General features: G+C 47.2%; 1 protein-coding gene across 1 annotated transcript in view; it reads left to right on the top strand.

Moving 5' to 3' along the window:
* Positions 1-1,448: 1,448 nt before the first annotated feature.
* LARP7 (La ribonucleoprotein 7, transcriptional regulator) overlaps positions 1,449-5,324 on the top strand; it is a 28,933-nt gene continuing 25,057 nt past the window's right edge. Inside the window, exon 1 of the mRNA XM_082482964.1 lies at positions 1,449-1,590. The gene's annotated coding sequence lies outside the window, so the exon portion shown is untranslated. The remainder of the gene's footprint in view (positions 1,591-5,324) is intronic.

Here is a 5,324-nt window from a genome sequence, read left to right as displayed (position 1 = left end):
TGCTTTGGCAAAACAGTCATCCAACAGCTTATTTCACAAATATTCACATCTTCAGATAGCCTGAGAGACAGGGAAACGTTCAGAATCCGTCAGTCATGAAGGAAATGTATTGGCAAAACAAAATAGATGTCAGTTCACTTTTTATTTTTTCTCAAAAAAGAGCCAGGTGCAAGATAACTTCAAAACAGAAAGACTACTGGTAAAAAACGGCTTTTTTGTAGATGCCAACGTATTTTCTAACTGTCAGGGGAATTCATTCATTTAAATGAACAGCTGGTAACTCTGAAGTCTCCAGTGACCGTACTGCTGTTCAGAAGTTGAGCGACTCTAGACTTGGTCATGCGTGTTTAATTCATGTTAAAAATAACTGACTCTCAAAATCAGTTACCCATGAAGTCAGACCTCTTTACATATTTAAAGTTAGACAACAAGAACTTTTACAAAAGCCTCGGATGTTGAAGCCAGGAACAAAATATAATAAACCCTACTAATCTCCAGACATTGTGATTTACTGCTGTACATACTGGAATATTTGCTCAGTACTGCGATTTACATCCGTGTTTGGAGAGCTGCACTTGCATCTTTAGTTCAATCTGTTAACAGCACTGCAATGAAAACGATCATGAGAGAGAAGGCAAAATTGTCAGCTCCTCTTATACTCCACATTAGTGAGAAACAGTGTATAATAAAGGAGATATAGAATCGTCTATGTTGGAAGGGACCTTTAAGATCATCCAGTCCAACCCCCAACCTCACACTGCCCAGCCCACCACTAAACCACGTCCCTCAGCAACACATCTGCCCGTCTTTTAAATACCTCCAGGGATGGCAATATAAGTATTCACGCCGTTTCTTACGGTTGCCACCTTCTTGGCAGCCCCCGGCTGTGAAAACCTGGGAAACGCGTCCTTAAAGGACAAATAATTACTACTAAAAGCAGCTGGATGAGCGCCCACACTTACTGTAATGCGACATAGAACAGCCACGGAGGCAAACAGGACCGCTGCCAACGCACATTGACACCGATCTGCCACATCCACTGTCTCCACACAGCCCAGACAGGCCGGGGGAGCCCTTTATAACTCACCAGCCATAAACATTTCCTTCACGCACAGCGGGGTTTGCTCCAAGGCCGTCTCCCCGCGGGCTTTACCGACTTACAGAGAGCCGCCGCCGAGGCGGAGACTCACACCGCGGGGGCACCCGCGGCCGTCAGCCACCCCCCGGCCCCCGGGGGACTGTCGCTCCAGCTGAGGAGCCCAACGGAGACCTCCCCAGCCCTACCCACCTGTGCCGGGTGGATCATGGCGCCGACCGCCGCCGCTGCGCTCCCCTTCCGCCTTCGAACTTCCCGCCGCAGCGCGCCTGACGTCACAGCGCCGCGACGCCGGGAGGAAATCACGTGCCCGCAGCCAGGCGCGCCCGCCGCTGCGTGTGCGCATGCGCGGGCGGCGCCGCGGGGGCTTTTCTCCCTGCGGGGTCCGCGCGTAGCGCTGCTGTTGACGGTAACAGCGGCGGCGGTGACGGCGGGAGGGTCCGCTGCGAGAGGCGGACGGCGCGGCCTGGTGTCCCCGCCGTGCGCGGCGGCAGGTCAGTGGTGCGCGGCTGGGGGCGGTGGCGCAAGCAGGGGGCGCTGCAACTCCCCCCACCCTCGCCCAGACGTGACAGCGGTGTGCGCATGCGCCGGGCGAGGGGGCGGCCGTTGGGCTGAGGGGGTGGCGGCCGTTGGGCTGAGGTGCTGCGCGTGCTGGGCTCCTCAGGTGGAGGGCGGGCGGGAGGGAAAGAAGGGAGGAGCCGTCTTCTCAGGGTAGTGTCGCTCCCTGTGTGTCGCCTTTGGGTACTGCCACTCGTGCCCCTGAACCCTGCTCTGGTCTCGCCTGTTGTGGTCCTCTGCCCCCGCCCCGTGGCAGACGCCTGAGTATCCTGCCCTCCTGCTGTCCATTTCTCCTGAGGTGTGTGGCGCCTTCCTGAGGCCTTCTCACCGCCCCCGTCCCTCTGTGTCTCCCTGGGGCTTTGTGGTGACTTTGCCCTCATAGGTCGTGGTGCTGGCACGCACAGGGTTAAGACCTGGGATCGGGCGTTGGAGGAGAGGGTTCCATGTTGAGGGGGAAACATGGGGAGCAGATGCCTTTGGGTTAGCGTGTGCACGCTCGCTTTACTATTTTATGCATATAAGGTCCATGAGCAGTTGCAGCATCAGTGCTGAAACCTGCAGTGGTCAGTACCTGCGCACTTGGCACATGTGTGGCGGTCAGCCTTCTCGGTAACTGGGATTTAGCCAGTTGCTGTGTTGTCAAAAAGTAAGTTGAGGCTAGAAAAATCTGTTTCCCATTGTCTTCCCCCCCCCCCCCCCCCCCCCGTTGTTTGAAGGGTAAAGAAAATGAGGTTCTCCTACAGTTGCACAGTGCTTCTGGGCCAGTCTGTGTGCAGCTGCTCATAGGGCACCAGAATGTCTTGCTGTTGTACCCACCTCTATCCTGCTCCCATGTGCTTTTATTCCTGTTGCATCCCTTCATCAGCTCTGCTGCTTATTCAGCTCCTTAATGAGTTGGCTTAACTCACTCGACCAGCAGGGAAGGACCAGAAAATAAATAGAAAAAAAAAAAACAAAACAGAGTTGAACTGGGCTTACCAGAGGGTGAGACGCTCCGAGGGAGGACTGGGAAGCGACTAAGATGATAGTGCTGCACTGCACTTTTGGTGTCAGTGAATTGTTGGTTCATGTAGCTGAATCCATCTAATCCTTGTGCTGCAGGGCTGCATTTTGTTAAAAATCCACTTTCTGCCTCCTGTGGTGACAGAGGAAAGGGTAACCGCAGCAAGACTGTCACAGTGGGGTTTGTCCATCACTGTCTTGTGGCCTTTTCTGTTTGAGAGCTCACTGATTTTGTGGCATCTCTTGAATGCCTTAAATGAGGGTTTAAAATGATGTATTAGTTTCATTGCTTAAAATGGGGAAAAAGCAGGAGGTTCTCTGGTTTTAGGTTAAGAAAATTGTGCTGGTCCCCAGGTATTAACCTCTATCCTTTCTTAGTTCATTTTCCGTAGAGTGAAGTTACAAAGCAGGATAGAAACTGCTGCTGCTCTGTGTGTGTGTATATTAGGATGAGAACAGCCAAGGTGGACTACAGAGTGTATATTTGAAAGTAGTGTCAGGTTTGCTGAATACTTGTTTGTACCGGAGTGGAAGAGGAAGTGTTGCCGCTGACTATATGGAAACACTTTCATAGTATAAATAGTATTTTGAATGATTCTTTCTCCTCCTCTTGCCCCATTTTACCATTTAAAATGCCCAAAGCAAGCAAGCACTTGCATCAGTGCTTAATATAAAAGCATAAAAGATATTTTATAACTGATTCTTCCAGACCCTGGGTTACAGTTAAATTTGATTATGATTTTCTAGATAACAACAGAAGTTGGATTTGGAACTTAGCTGTGTATAGTTTAACACCGACATGTTTAATGTTTGCCTTTTGAAAAGTGTAGATAAGCTACTATAGATTTGTGTGGACCTGTATTACTTTGATTTACATTATCTTTTCTTTCTTAGAGTTTCGTCCCCCTGCTTATTTGTCCCTCCTTTTCTGGTTTCACACTTGCACATAGAGACACTGATTTTATTTCATTTGAGGAAAGCTAGGGGATGGCAGCTGTTTTGCTTTAATGGAGTGAAGTTTTGACCCTGCTTTTGCTTTCTTCTGATTTTAATTGTTTATCAGAATAGTGCTCGTGGCTGTGAGGCCAGCAGTGTAGGAGTTGGCAAGTCAACAAAAATGCAGTCTTATACCTTGGCACTGCAGCTTTCGTTGATGAGTTGGTGTTTGCAACAGTAATTGTGAATGAAGAGAATACCAACAAAAAAAAGCGAGTGCTGTTACTGACGTGCTTACTTATAAACAGTATTTTCGTAAATCCTGAGGTTTAGTCGAGTGTGGTCTCTGACTCTGTATTTCCAAACTCCTTCAAAGTAGTTTTCTCAAAGGTTCGTTTCTAAAGCGTATAGCACTCTAAAGTGTATAACGCAATAGTGTTGGGGGAAGCCCAGAATACAGCTTGCAGCTGTTTTTCTTTAAGCTTGAATGAGAACCTCTGTCCTGGGAAGGAAGTCCCAAGGTTGAGTGACTCAAAATGCGTGAAACACTTAGATGGCTTCTTAAAATAAACCTTTGTGGTACATAAGCTGCATTGATTATATGTCAGGGTGGTCATTTAATACTGTTCAGCCACTAAAGGTATCCCCTAATGATGCTTTACCTTTAATGGCACAACTCACTATAGCCCTCAGTGAAGTAGTATATTATTCTGCTGATTATTAATATAAATATCTTGCTCAAGGGCTTGACTGGAGCTTAAACTTCTACTTCAGTTGGGAGTTTTACCTGTCTTATCTTTCCAAGGTAATTGTTGACCTTTCACTATCTTGAGTGGTCAGCTCACAGCAGGGAGAGAAACTGATATCCGGCTAAGGAAGCCTGATTTGCACAATAATTTGAAGACCATTTCCATTTATGTCATCCTGTTGCAGAGGTGGGCTTCCTCTCTGATGGCTGTAGTCATGTTTCCTTGTCTGCTGCCTCGGCAGAAAGCTGAGAAGTCTTTCATATGGTGATTGCTACATTAATTACTTAAATTTTCGTGTTAATTTCGTTTTCAAAAAGCTGTCTGCTTTTGACAGTATCACTTGGGTTTGCTCCTGTAAAATGAAGTACTGTGGTGACTAGGAGGTCTGGTGGAGGACTGACTAGCTACAGTGAATTGAAATGTGAACAAAAAAAAGATTAATTGATGCATTAAAAAGTTGTTAAAATTTCTAAGGCAAATCCGTACATTTAAGTCACTTCCCTCTAGTTAGTCCCTAATTTGTGGGGGCTTGATTCTGAGGTTCTGACAGAACTTGGTTTGCCATTAAAATCCGTGATAGTTGACGAAAGACCCCTAACTAAAGAAAGAAAAACGTCTGCCACAGGGACTTGCAAGTAAGAATGTGTTAAAACATACTTAAAGACCAGACTGGAAGACTTTTGAATTCCTGCTCTTCGGTAGGGCTTTGGCAATTCGCAGAGTGAGTGGTTTGCATTTTTGATGTAACAAAGACAATTTTTAAAAATAAACTGTGCTATTACCATACCTGCCATGACTATCAACTAGGTGTCGAAGTATATATTTACACTGTATTTATTTCTAAGCATTCATAGATGCTTCTCGTTGGGAGGTTGTACCATAAATTTTTGCAGCGCGTTGTTCAGCTGCTGTATGTGTGCCAGTGTGTAACCTGTTTGCAACCACTGGATTTACGATATATGCCTGCTGAGCGCGGTCCTTTG

This window comes from Vanellus vanellus, assembly GCF_965231255.1.
Source record: "Vanellus vanellus genome assembly, chromosome: 4".
In the NCBI taxonomy this organism is placed as follows: domain Eukaryota; kingdom Metazoa; phylum Chordata; class Aves; order Charadriiformes; family Charadriidae; genus Vanellus; species Vanellus vanellus.
Note: the sequence above shows the minus strand (reverse complement) of the source record. Positions and strands in the feature narration are given on the sequence as shown.